At 34.8% G+C, this 14,047-nt stretch overlaps 1 protein-coding gene across 2 annotated transcripts in view; it reads left to right on the top strand.

The window, feature by feature from the left end:
* The window catches only part of TBC1D5 (TBC1 domain family member 5), a 320,926-nt gene that overhangs the window by 21,380 nt on the left and 285,499 nt on the right, over window positions 1-14,047 (top strand). For both annotated transcript variants that reach the window (XM_051610176.1, XM_051610175.1), the window contains exon 2: window positions 4,249-4,310. The gene's annotated coding sequence lies outside the window, so the exon portion shown is untranslated. The remainder of the gene's footprint in view (window positions 1-4,248; window positions 4,311-14,047) is intronic.

Below are 14,047 nucleotides of genomic sequence, written 5' to 3'. Positions count from 1 at the left end.
ACTAAACAGAATTTTAGAGGTTAAAGTCCTTGTTCATGGTTGTGGTAACATGCCTTTGAGTTTCTTCTGTCCATCTGTCCATGATACATCATAGGAACTTGGATCAGTATTATGTATCTAGATGAATTCTCTAATGTCTGTGTGCAGCTTTTGTTCTCAAAATCTCATAATTGATAAATTTCACTTGAAACTAATTGGAGCAGACAGCCAGAAAGAGAATAGTAGCAGAACTTAGTGGTATAGCACTCACCTGGGTAAGAGATGAATAGACAGAGGACCTCATTCAGCTATTCATAGAAAGTAGAAAGATTCTGCTTTTTGCAAATATTAAATACACCAAGAAAGGGATTCAGCAGCTCTTACTTTACCAAAATTGGAGCATAAGCCTTTAAACCAACAACAGTTAGGGCCTAAAAGGGAAGTCCCTTTTATGGAATAAGGCACAATCTGATCTTTTTGAGAGTAAGATGAAATATACACTCTCTTTTATATGAATATCCTTAAAGAGCAACTACCATTAATTGTGCAATTAATAGATAAATTAATAGATAAAGCATTGTTTCAATAGGGTAGTAATTGTGGGTTTTAAACACAACAAAAAAATGCCTTTAATTGGAAATTAAAATTTTGCTACCAAAATGAAGATCTCAGTAGTTTGGAGTACTTCCAGTTTAACTTACTATGGAGACTTCTGCAGTGCAAACTGCAAATACAATGAGGAGTTAATTGTGAAGACTGATACAAGTTTTATTTTCTTATAAATCAGGAGGCTGGTAAAATGTACACTTACTGTTGATCATTAGAATACAAAACTATCTGTTAAAATCAATTAACATGCATATCTGATGACTGATTGTATAAATATGAAACTCAAATAATTGTAATCGTTAACCATGGCTTCAGGTCATATGAGTTGTCAGCTCAAAAAAAATAGAGGAGAAAGAGGTTGATTTGCATATATTTAATGTGGCATGCTGTGCATATGGGAATTTGAGATAAACCTTTGCTAATAATCTCCTTGTTTTTATCTAAAAATCGACTAGGAAACTTGGGTCAAAATAGTCAAATGAGCTGTGTGTTATATTGATAGTTGATTCAGTAGTTTAGAATTTAGCATTTTACTGTATGTTTTAATATTTTAAAATTGATTTTTTTCCTAAGAGTCAATTGGAAGAAGCTGGTTAAAAAGTTATTCAAGATATACTAAAGTTCTTACCAGGAACATACTCAAAATTATCATCTAACTGATTGTAAGACTGGGTTACTTTTACATTGTTAGGTTTACAAAATACGTGTAACAAGCTCTTCTTTACTTTTTATGATTAAAAAAAAATCAGACATATTAAAAACTTCAGTGAAGTATTGTACTGAGTCACAAAAGTGTCTTTCTATATGAAGTGATCAAATGGATAATTTTTATCTTAATTGGTCAATTGTAATAAATGGAGGAAGCGTGACAGAGGAGTGAGGCTTCTGGCCTTTACGTATTATTTAAATTTGTGAGTGTAACAATCCATTCCAGTATTAGGGTTTTGTTTTTTTTTTTTTATTGATAATGCAAAATACTCAGTGTAGGCCATAACAATTCAAAGAATGCTTGAAATGTGAGTCAGAATATAGTGGTCAGTACCTTTCATTACCTATAATTTGGTTAAGCATTTCTGGCTAGCCTTTCTGTTTGTCTCCGTGTTTACTAGTGAACATAAAGAAAAAAAAAATCCTGTCCTAAATTTTGAAATGATACAGGAGTCTCTTTCTAAAATTTCCTCTAGTTCCTATGTTCATGAGTTCCCAAAGGGAAGCAGCAGCAGTATGCAGTTTCTTTTGATCTCATTTGTACCTGCAAACTGAGAAACTCTCTGATAATGGCAGTATCAAAAAGTGGAGAATATAAAACATTATTGCTCGGTAATTTGTATTGTGAGCCTTTTTAATAATTCTGCGATTGTTAATACCTGATTTTTGTTTGGGTATATGGTGCCATCCAGTTCCTTGCATTATCACTCACATTAACTAGAGTACCAGCAAGGAGGCATCCTTACTGTAGCATTCAGCATCTCAGCCTGAGCAGAGTACAGAACATACACAATTACTCTATTTCTGGTCTTCTTGCTCCATGAAATACATGTGAATGGCACTGCCTTTTGCTTCGGTCTTCTGTTGGCCAGTCATTTGCTTGGTCTGTTGAGTAAAGGTACCTAAACTATGTTTGAGGGTTGGGGGAAAAGGACCAGCTGGCAGAATACAGGAGTGGAATTACATTCAGTTTCTGTGCTTTACCTCTTGTGTAGGATGAAATTCACATTTATTTGCAAGAGTGGGCAAGGTGGCTGTATCCCAGGTCATTGGCTGTTTTGTCTCCTTTCATTAAATGATTTACATATCTGTGTGAGCATGGAATTTTTACTCTGTAACTTAGACAGAAATAGTTATGTGAGGCCAGTTCTGTAACCATAGATTAGAAGCCCAAATTAAACACAAAAGTAATTAAAAACTAAGCAAATTTTAAAGGGAGGTAAAAAAAAAATGTTTTAAGACATCAGAGACTGTAATTACAGTTTTAGCTCTACTGTAACTCATTGGTGAAAAATCACTTTCCTACCAGAGGCTGCCAAGCTACAGATGAATGAAGATAATCTGTGACTAAGTGGTGCTTCCTAGAGAAGGTCTTATTCCAGAACATCAGTATCATTTCTGGCCCATTTTATGTCCCAGTAATCCTCACAATCTTTTAATGTGTGAAGGTATATACTGCTTTTACAAGGATCCATTATTTTAAAAAAGAAGAACTTGAGATATGTATGATTTGTTTTAGGGTTGGATGGGATTTGCAGATGCGGTGTGGGAATGATTTGTCGTTCTCAAACAGAAATCTGGGGCTAAAAGAGAATAATACCTTAGCAAAAAAGTCCCAGTCTCATTTGTCCCACTTCAGAAGCATATCTTTTGAGAAAGAAGTGTGCTTCAGATTCCTTAAAATACATAAGTTTTTTGTATTCTTTGTGTGTTGGGGCTTGCAGTGTTGTTAGCTCAAAGGGGAGGTACGCTTTTTCATGATGACTATATTTAGCCAGGAGGAATAGTCCTTTTTAAAGCAAATTGAAATGAGTGTATGAGAGCGTGAAATTATCAGCAGCGCTGGTGCACATTTACATTACTTCTACATACTTTTTTGAATGACCACACAACAGAACAAGTGCTTCATTTCCACTGTGTTGATTTTTCTTGACAAAACATGGCAGTCCATCCAAAGGAGGGTGTTTAGCCAAGATAAATATAAAATTTATGATTAAGCAAAGTGTTTCCTTATTATAATCCCTAAAGAGAATTCGAGACTTGTTAAATATAATGTGCCCAGGTAGTTTTAAGAGTAAATTATCCTTTATGCTTTTAAAGGCTGAAATACAGCATAGCCATCAACCATTTCAGATCTTACCAGTGGAAATAAAAGTGCATGCTGATTTTCTTTGAACCAAGTAGCAAAAACTCTTGCTTGTATACAATATATAAACTTGTGTTTGATGTTTTCATTTGCTTTTATAGTCATGTACAGAGATCAAGAATCCATGTCAGTGGCATGGTTTATAAAACTGTGTCTCAGTCTTTTCTGTAATGTGTGTTATGGAAGAAAGCAAATAAACCTTTTTGACAGAATGGATAAAAATGGGTAACATGATTACACTTTTGGCACATTTCTTTAACTGCTGTATTTACAGAATACCACTTTGAAGAAAACTATGGCGACTGTCAGTACTATTCATTAAAATAAATGGAGAATGAAAACTGATTCAGGGGATGAGTGGATTTTGACCTTTGTGGTGCCAGTGTTGGCTTTGGAGACCAGTTTTCTAATTAAATTGTGAACATACTTAGAGAGTGGAATTAAATGATCTCACTGTATTCTTTCAAGGACTATGAACTTCCAAAATCAAGGATAACATTAGATGTCAGCCAAGTATTTTGTCCTTCTCATGGTTTGTCTTTACATCTGAATTAGTGCCAGTTTGCACAGATTGTGTGTCAGCTTAAATACAAGAAACAGGCCTCAATCTGCTTGAACTTGTTCCACCAAAGACTTCTAAAAACTTTTGGTAGTCTGCAAACTGTAATGGTTGTTTCACATTAAGTTGCTTTGTAGAATTATAAAACAGCTTTTTTTTGTGCTTTCAAATAAAATGTTGTCATCTGCTAATGAATGAGATACCATCTGTAATAATTAAGGTTATTCTACTTGTTTTCCCCCTGCAGCAAAACTTCTGAAGGTTTGCAGAAGACAGTAGGAGAACCATCAAGAAGGCTACTGCAGTATTGTAAGTACTGCACCCAGATAAAAAAAGAAATGTGTGAATTAAGAATGTTGTAAAGAGATTTTCATATTTTTTGGGGAAAAAATGAGTTACATAAAGGGATTGTGTGTAAAATACAGAGCAGGATGTATTGTAGCAATCATGTTAATAATTTACAAGGGAAAAACTGCGCTCTTGTAAAATCTAAAATTGTATCCCTGTGCAGTGTAATCAGGAATTTACCAATAGCAGTGAAAAACACTTCTTTATCCACCAAAGATGGATCTAGTTTATATACATTTGTTTATTTAAAACTATCAGAATTTAGAAAATCATTGTAGTTTTGTAGGTTTGTCATTTGTTTTAGTGACTTATTGTTTAGGTTATTTTGCAGAATTATTTATTTGCTGATTTATTTATGTATTTCATTATTTATTTATTTGATTATTTAGTAAATTATTTATCTGATGAATTATTAATACATCTTCATGACATGCTTTAAATTATTTATAACTTAATTTTGAGTTTATTGCTTTTCGACGCTGCATTGTTACTGACTAGTTTTGATTTTTTTTTTGTTCCTTGGTTCTTGAAAATTAAAGTACTAGCTCTAAGGCAAAAGTATATTCTTTGCAGAATCCATAGATGGTTTTCAATGAAGTAATTTACCATGTAGATACTAATTTTGTTTAGCTTTATATTGCTTGATAGCACTTTTCTACTTATTTAGCTTTTGCTTCTGTTATTTCATAGATGTGTCAAGATCAAATGAGTGACCTTAAAGGAGCAAAGATAAATGTTTACTTTAAAACGTGTAGAAACAGAGTAGTTTCGTTTTCCCCTTACTGAGTGCTTTTTAATTATTCTTAAAAGTTAACTTGAGATTTTTTTGTCCCAATAAAATGGATAGTTTTTTGAGTTAGACTCTTGATATTCAAACTAATACATCCAACTTCTAATAAGAAAATAATATATTCACATTAATAACTCATATGGAGTGTTCCTTTTTAGCAGCAAGATTTTAAAAATATGGGGAGGAATAGCGCTATCTGTAGACACATGCAGAAGATCCATGTCGAGGGGGGAAGGCGGGTAGTAAAGTTTTTTTCCCCACTGTATTTGTTGAATGCAAAGGAATTACATGCTCAAAAAATGTAACATGTCTATGTTATTGTGTGTAAACTACCATCAGGTTCTGCATTCACAAAGAATCATTCCTAGTGTACAACATACTGTTGAGAAGCCTGTCTTTATGTTTGTTCTTTTGCCCATTACAAAGGTCCAAAACATCATGTTTTACTTGAAAGAGTCTGGACTGAATATATAAAAACAGTGTAAGGGGACAATTTTAGGTGTCATGTTTGAGCACCAGCTCTGTGGAGTTTTAAATGGGTGCCTGGGCTCATAATTTGACTCGAAGTCAGTTCTGACTGATGGATTTTTCAGGACCAATGAGGCTATTCCCTGAAGTTGTGTCTTTGACCTCAGTTCCCAGTGAGTAGCTCACGTGGTGGTCGAAAGCAGGAGAGTGCTGTGACTGACAGGCCCTGTTCCAGACCTGCCGAGGGGCAGTTCCTCTGCAAAAGTGCCATGTGCATAACGTGGCCTTTATTTGGTGCTTAGTGCTTGAAATGAATTACTATATACTTTAAAGTTTTAACACAGCTTGGAAAGGCTGCATTGTGCATTTCAAGTTTCAGTGCTGTTGAAATACAGTAGAAATGGCCTCTGTAGACAGGTTTCACTATAGAACTTAAATTATGCATGTGTGTATCCAAATTCCTTATTTTGAAATATTGGATATATGAATATTTAATTTGTATCTTGCTTTAGTATCTTCATATGCTTGCCTTAAAGGAAGCTGTTTCCTTTGATTTATATACATGGATAAAAATGTGTGTACAGTATGTATCAATGTTTTTTGTGTCTGCGGTATTAGATGAACAGCTTTAGATAATGTAGCTACTGATTTTTGTTCCACAGCTTGCTTCCATTGTATAAAACACAAGTTTGTAGAATTTTTTCTATTAATCTTACTGGATTTCAAATTCATTTGCTTTCCAGAAATATTTTCTTAATTATATCCGTTAAGAAAAGTTAAGTGTGTTACAGATCTTAATAATGCAGTATTTTTGGTCTGTGCACAGTAACAAAGCTCTGAATATTATTATCTGAGGCAGAATTCCAATCTGAAATTTACATTTCTCCTTATTTGAATGTTTTCACTGAAGCTGAGAACTCCAAGGGTTTTCTTCAACATACACTGGTTTAAGTGACATTCTCTATGAAATTTAGCGGAGTCACTCTTAATTCCTTGTGTAAATGAGGTCTTATTGTTGAATAAGACCTATTATAAGCAGTTCCAAAGGTAGGTGCTGTCAATACATTCTGCCACCAGTTTCTCAGAGTATGAAACACTTCCTGAAAGACGTGCTACTACTGTTACAGGGTAATGTAACACAGCTTATGTGCTGGCACCGAAAGTAGCTACTTCATAATGATGACAAGTGAAAGTACAGCCAAAGGTCACATTAAACAAGAGATTTCTTTCACACCTCATCCGTTTTCTGGATGTGGTATGAAAATAGCTTTGTTCCCTACACTTCAGTATTTTTAAAAAGAAGTTATCTTGAAATAATTTGTTATGCCTTGTTTATTACTTTATTCATGTTTTAAGAGATGGACTGTGGGATGCTAGCATGCTAACTTCCATGTTAGAAAAGTGTTTGAAAATACGTTAAATTTTGGGTGCAGTTAGACAACATAAGTAGTATTTCATCTCACTGTGTCTTTTTGTTTGCAAATTTGCTTAAAGGCATAGCTTTAAGTTCTAGAAAAAAACTACTAATGTGCAAACTGGTATTTATATTCATGTTGCGTGACTAACTGTGTTTTTATTATTTTTCATATCTTTTAATAAGAAAGCTGCAGATTTTTTCTGAATATTACAGTCTTATTCAGAAATAGAAGAGCGAACCTATCCATGTGGCAGACTGTTTCTTAGCTGTTTTAAAGAGATCCTGCCAGTAATGTGCAAGGGTAATTTACACTGTATACTCATTCAGTTCCCCATCTTACACTGAAATGGCTAACCAGGATGCTAAAATAAGGTGTCATTTTAAAAAGGTGAATAGTCATGTATTAGATAATGACAATGTAGCTGACCTGTTTCATAGCAAGTGCTGAACAGTTAGGAGGTGGTGGCTGGGAATCCAAAATCTGGTGTATTATTGGTAGGTGTATTTCTGTTCTAATCTAACCCCATGGAAATTGCAGAAGCTGTATTAAGCTCTTCTTCAATTTATTCCATACAGATAAAAGAATTTACATCTCATGAGTCACATATTTCCTGTTGTATCTTTAATTCAGTCATTTTTAGTATTATTCTTGCCTCTCTCCTCTATTGGTATGCTTAGAGAGTCTGAGTGTAGGAGCTTGTCATTTCACCCGTGAGGCAAGGAGGAGTTCAAATCAATAGCAGTGTGTTGTTGACACTAAATGATGTTTCTTCTTGCCACAATAAGACTTGATTTTGTCATCCTAATGACGCTTGCTTGCTCCACAGAATAGGGATCAGCACTCTCACATCAAACTTTACAAGTATTTAAAAAAGTCCTGTGAAGGAAATACTAGAGAAATGCTCCAGTTTTTGTAACCAAACACATACGTTGGCTTTGTAAAACGAAAACTCAAGTTCTGTTTCATGTTGTAGGGAAGCTGCTTTGCAGTGCATTTTGGAAGTCTGTGTTAAGGATGTAGGATTGATCAGAGCTGACAATGATAAAAGCATGATGTTTTAAAAAGAAATGATGCAAACATTATTTAAAATACGAGTCCATGTAAAATGTGGATTGTAGTAAGATGTCAAGTGAAAAGCAACAAAAAAACACAAACAACAAAACAAACGAACAAAAAATAAATCTCAAGCTAGTGGAAATTATTTAGGTTGCAGAGAAAAATGTTCACAGCACTGCCAAGAAAGAGAACGTCTGCAAGAGGAAAAAGGTACAGCCAGTAAGGTGTTGCCATACTAGATCCAGGATTGTACTCTACAGCAGGGTCAAAAAAGGTGTAAGCAGTTGTTTTCCACTTGAACTAAGGATCCCATAGGGAGACAGGAAATGTAGAAAGATGTGTGTTTGAGAAGAAATAGTGTAACCAGGGGAAGCAATAGTGTGATGATAGGAACTTACAGGCTTAATGTTGGTAAAAAGAGTGGGTTATTGATAATCACAGGGTGTATGTTTAACCATGCAGCTGTACCAAGTTGTGAATTTTAACTTGAATCCCAACAGCCTGTTCTATGAAGGCTTTTTAACAGTAAGCAGCTTTATTACTAGGTATACACATACAGCTTTTCTGTTCTGTTTTCACTGTATTCATTGTTTTATATTTTTATGCACAACACAGTTTCTCAGATGTTCATAGTGTAAACTGCAGTCTAATATTTTTTGCTTTTAGAGTATCTTCCCTTCTCATTATTCTTCTATATTATTTTCATTAGGTCACCTGACATGAACGATCCACATATCAGGATGACCTTTCCTGGAGAGAAAATGCCTCCTATTTTGCAGCCAGAGAAAGAAAAAATAAATAAAGAAATGACAGTAACTAGTTATAATTCACAGAATCACAAAATCTTAGGGGTTGGAAGGGACCTCGAAAGATCATCTAGTCCAACCCCCCTGCCAGAGCAGGATCACCTAGAGCACATCACACAGGAACAGATCCAGGCGGGTTTTGAACGTCTCCAGCAAAGGAGACTCCACAACCTCTCTGGGCAGCCTGTTCCAGTGCTCTGTCACTCATTCGGTAATGGTCGTGAATATTAAAGAAACTTTGAGCAATATTTTGTGGATTGTTTGAAACCTTGCTAACTGCATGAGTAGCAGTAGCACCTGCTTTGAGTAGCACCTAAATGTAGATGACCAGCAGCTTCAGAAATACAGCATGTTGAGTTGATCTTTTTCAGAAAATTTTCAATGGTTCGCCTTCTCATTGAAATATATTTTAATGAGTTAGATCAAGTTTTCATCAGGAACACTTTGCCAGTTTATTTGTGCTAGCAGTGCACATCTAACTCAGATGCAACTTACTAGCAAACTGATAGTCAGAACATCTTAGACTTGTTCACGCATACTTCTTCACTCTGTCTCTAATGCTGAGAGAAGCTAAAAATCAATTTTGCTAGCGTAGCTTCCCCTTATTTGCATGAAGTTCACACTCTCATAGAATACCACCAGCATACTCTCTTCTGCCTCGTCTAGGTATAATATCTTACCATATATGTTGAGATGCCTACCAGAAAGAATCTCTAACATTTTGTCAGCAATATAGTGAAGATGCAAGAAGCTCAGTGAAGAAGGCACTGCCTAGTGTGGTAACTTGTCTCTACTGAAACATGTTTTTCCTTTCAGCTGAAATTCTGATCTTGTAAACTTATAAGCTGATAGTGGCACTGAAGTTGATGAATATATTCTCTTACAGCATTATATTAAGTAAACATTAATTTTAGACTATTTTCCTTCTCCCAGGCTCTTGCATTTCACATATGGTTGTAGCTGGATTTAATATTCCTTACTCTATTGTGAGTGTCAACAAACATTAAAAACATCCCTTATGGTGGCTGCAAAGACAACAGAAATATAAGATGTAAAGAGCTTTCTTATTCTCCCTTTTTTGTTGTTGTTATTTATGTTTTTTCTTGTGTGTATGTAACTGTCATGTTTCCATTAACCAGAATTTTCAAAGACTAGGCATTTGGGATTGTCCTGTTTTATCATATATATGCCAATTCTAACATTTGATTTAAAAGTTAGGAGGTTTTAGATTAATACTAACCACTTAACTTTTGTATAATAAACTTTTCACATGAAATTGCTAAGATTTGTGGCTTCAGGTAAACAAGAGAAGTAATTCCCTTGGAATTACAATGTCTATTGATATAGATATAATTGATGTGTATGAGTAATCCAGAAACTTGCTGTATAAGCTTTTCTTTGAAATTTCTCCTAATTTGCAGCCAACAAATGAAATTATTTCCATTATTTGACTATATAAATTTCTTTCTGTACAGAACTGGTTTTGTTTCTGTACTGTGCAACTCCTCGCCTTGGTATGTCTAAGCTATCTCTTCTTTAATTGGTTCAAACGATAATTTTTGTAACATTTTCATTCACAATTTAGAGAGTTCTATTTCCCTTGCTATTTCTACTTAATAAATACCCAGACTACATGGGAGTGAGAAGTGTATTTTGGTAACAACCTGAAAAAAAAAAAAGCCTTGTGTTTCTCTTTAATCACCTAAAATCTACAGTACTACTCATAAGACTTTTTCTTAGAGACTTTATTGTATGCATGTGCATGCAGTACATTCTTAGAACAATTAGTAGAACTACAGGCACATCTGAAGGCGTATTCTGCATTTTCAGTGAAACATATTTTGAATTAAGTAGCTGAACTATTGAGTAGCGTTGTCCATTGATTCTAAAGATACTTTTTTCTGTGCTCAGACAAATCAAGATGGTAATCGTTTATAATTTCTCGGCTTCATGAAAAGGACTGATGAATAATGTGATTGGAAGGAGTGCATGAGTCATGAAATGGGGAGTTGGGCAATCACAGAAAGATTTGCTTTAAAAACTCTCTACTACTTACCAGGATCCTAAATGTGAGTTTAGTTTTCTGTAACATAATCCAGAAATTATGTTGGTAGAAGTTTTAATAAAAGCCTTGGATGCATGAACAACAACTCTGTAAGTCAATTAGGACATTGGCTGATGTATTATAATAAAGAGTTCTTTGACTCAGGTACAAGTGATCAAGGATCTGTTTATCAGAGGACACTTCTGAACCCCGTATGAATGTGAAAAGAAAATGTCTTCAAATATACTGCAGTTAATATGGAGTGAATGTAGATCCTATGGTTCTGGAAGTATCTGCACTACTATAAAATGGCTCCTAAGAGCTGTTAAAATATTGATAACTTGGTAGAGCACTTCAGAAACTTTTTTTTATTTCAGATGTAGATCTGTGTAGCCAGTCAACATTTGTACTCTTTTTATTGGATGTAGTATTACACTTAAAAGAGGATAAAACCAAGTATTATTACTAAATAAATGGCTTAATTTGTCATAGCTCTACCCACAAAAGCATCCATCTGTTTTTTACCTTTTCCTTCTACACGAAAATCATCAAGCATGTATAAAAAAAATTGCTCAGTAGAATCGAGCACCAACTCTTGTGTCCTGGGCAAGACTCACATAACCAGCTGTTGTTCTCCCTGCAGTGACCTGGGCCAGGCAGCCTAGCATCTGCCTCTGTTTTCTTTTCAGTGACCCAAGCCAGATTTCTTCAAAGCCTATTGCTGATCTCTTCCCTGCAGTCACTCATCCTAATTTTTTTTACATGCTACAGCTGTTTTTGGAAGATCGCTTTCCTTTTTCTTCTCTGACTCATTCTTTCTGTAAATTTCAAGATGTGATTTTTAAAATTCCTGGTTATTGTTGAGCATTATACTCTGGTGATTGTCTTGCTTTAAGGCGTACGTCAGCACTATAGAAAAAGGGCACATTAGACTAATTTTCCGCAGGAAAGCTCAATCTTGCCTGTGGTTCTTATGGACAAAGAATCCTGATCTTTAACTGAGCTGATTACATTTGTTTAACTTGTGAGAATCAAGCTGAAGCTGTTGGTGGTGACTTGGGACAGAGCAGAGTTCAGAAACATCCAGAAACAAAAAGGGAGATATTTTGCTCTGTGAACTGACAGTATGAAGTGTTATGTGGCAAAATGCTCTAAATGAGAGTAAAAGGCCATCAGTTACATAGACCTTAATAAGATTAAGCTGACCTTAGGCAGCAGGAAGGCAATATTGCTAAATAGTTAAATGAAAACAAGAAAGTGTAAGTTTGCCGTTTTGGGAGAGGCACAGCTCAGCTTTCACAATCATTGCAAAGGAAAAGAATGGGAAATCTTTTAGACTGGTGTTTTGGTTTGCCTTTTTTTCTTTTTGTAAAAGCAAATAGTTTTTTTTTCTCTAAGGCATTTGAATATTAAAGTGATCCAGAGGTTCTTGGTTCTTTGCACATTTTACAGTGATTGTCTTTTAGGAGAAATTATGCACCTTGCCTTCAGATTGTAGTCTTAAAAGTTCCTTTGGCAATTCCAAAACAGTTTATGTCAGTAAATTATTTAAAAACCCCAAAACTCTGGCTACTGCTGAGCAACTGGAATGTATCTTAGCTAAAAATGCAAATGATATGCATAATATAAACATTTTTACCTTTTCTAGATCAATCTGAAGTGCTTTTTAAGTAATCTTTGTTCTTGGAGAACTAGACTAATTATTGTTTGAATAAATACCACTCTATAATTTAAATTAAAGCATGGTAAGGATGATTGGGAGAATCACTTCAGAAAGTAAAGAAGGTAGCCATTCTAAGCCCCTTTCCCTAGTCGTGTGTTCTCACCACTTTGCATGGATGCACAAGCAGCAGTCTGCATCATTCTTCTGCTGTGTTAGTTTTAATGTTTGTTAGATTTGTTTTGATCTGTCTGTGGTAGTGCTAGTTCAAGGAAGGAGAGAGAAAAAGGCAGTTGAAGGGATTTGAGTCAGTCATGAAGTAATGATCTGAGCCAGTGCCTAGGTACAGTGTTAAAAGATACTGCTGCCAGGTATGTGAAATGCACGGGGTATTAATTGCTTACTATCTCTGAAGTTTATCTCGCTGTATTTGCAGGAGCAGGTGCACAAATTGTAATGTTTGGTTACTTCTAACTCTGATTTACTCATTTCTGCTTTTGTTGATCTTTAGAAAGTACATGATTTTAAAAAGTTTTCTTAGACATCAGAAAAACTAATGCAGAAGAAAACCCTGTATTGTTTGAAAGAAATGATAGGTCAATATTACAGGTACTTTCTAAAGTAGATTCCCTGTGGTGTGTTGTTTCTTTAGTGCTTCAAGGTTGTCAAAGGTAAGAATTTATGTGTAATATAAAAGGCTTAGTTGACATCCTCTGTATAGAAATTTAAATTTTATCTTGTAATTTTTGTCGTATTCACCTGCATTAGCTCATCTGTCTTGTAATCCTTTGGTTCTCAATATTTACCAAATTTTTTCCCTGCAAAGCATTTCTTTCCAGTTCTTGTACTCTTCTGTTACAAACATGGGTGAATGTGCAAATTCTCTGTGTTCAAAACTTAACGCCCTAGTTAAATTCAAGACATGCATCAATGTGTGTATATATTTTTTTATTTCAAATAAATATTTTTGTGTGGTTATTTCATGATCAAGTGTTCAAGTACAGTGTTTTGCTTGCATGCTGCTTTCAGAGTCTTTAAAAAACACAGGAGAATAATGCATATGACAAAATATTTGAAGTTAATACAGTAATTTGGGAAGACCTACATTAAAAAGCTACTTAAGGTCTTGTTGCTGGTTTCTAAACAATTAACACTAGTGATATATAAATATCTGTTGAATACAAATAGCTTGAGCCAAACCATTTATGGTTTCCCATAGATCACATTACAGAATCACAGAGAAGTTGATGTCAGAAGGCACCTTTGGAGATCATCTGTCCAACCTTTCAGCTCAAAACAGGGTCAGCTAGAGCAGGATCCTCAGGTTGGGTTGGGTTTTGAATATCTGTCCAGAACTTCACAATTGTTCTGGACATCCTGTTCCAGTCTTTGGTTATCTTCATGGTTATCTTTCTTATTTTTAAATGGGATTTCTTTTGTTTGTATCCATTAACCT

The sequence above is a fragment of the Apus apus genome, chromosome 2 (assembly GCF_020740795.1).
Source record: "Apus apus isolate bApuApu2 chromosome 2, bApuApu2.pri.cur, whole genome shotgun sequence".
Taxonomy (NCBI): domain Eukaryota; kingdom Metazoa; phylum Chordata; class Aves; order Apodiformes; family Apodidae; genus Apus; species Apus apus.
The sequence above is the reverse complement of the archived record's forward strand: the minus strand, read 5'-3'. Positions and strand labels throughout refer to the sequence as shown.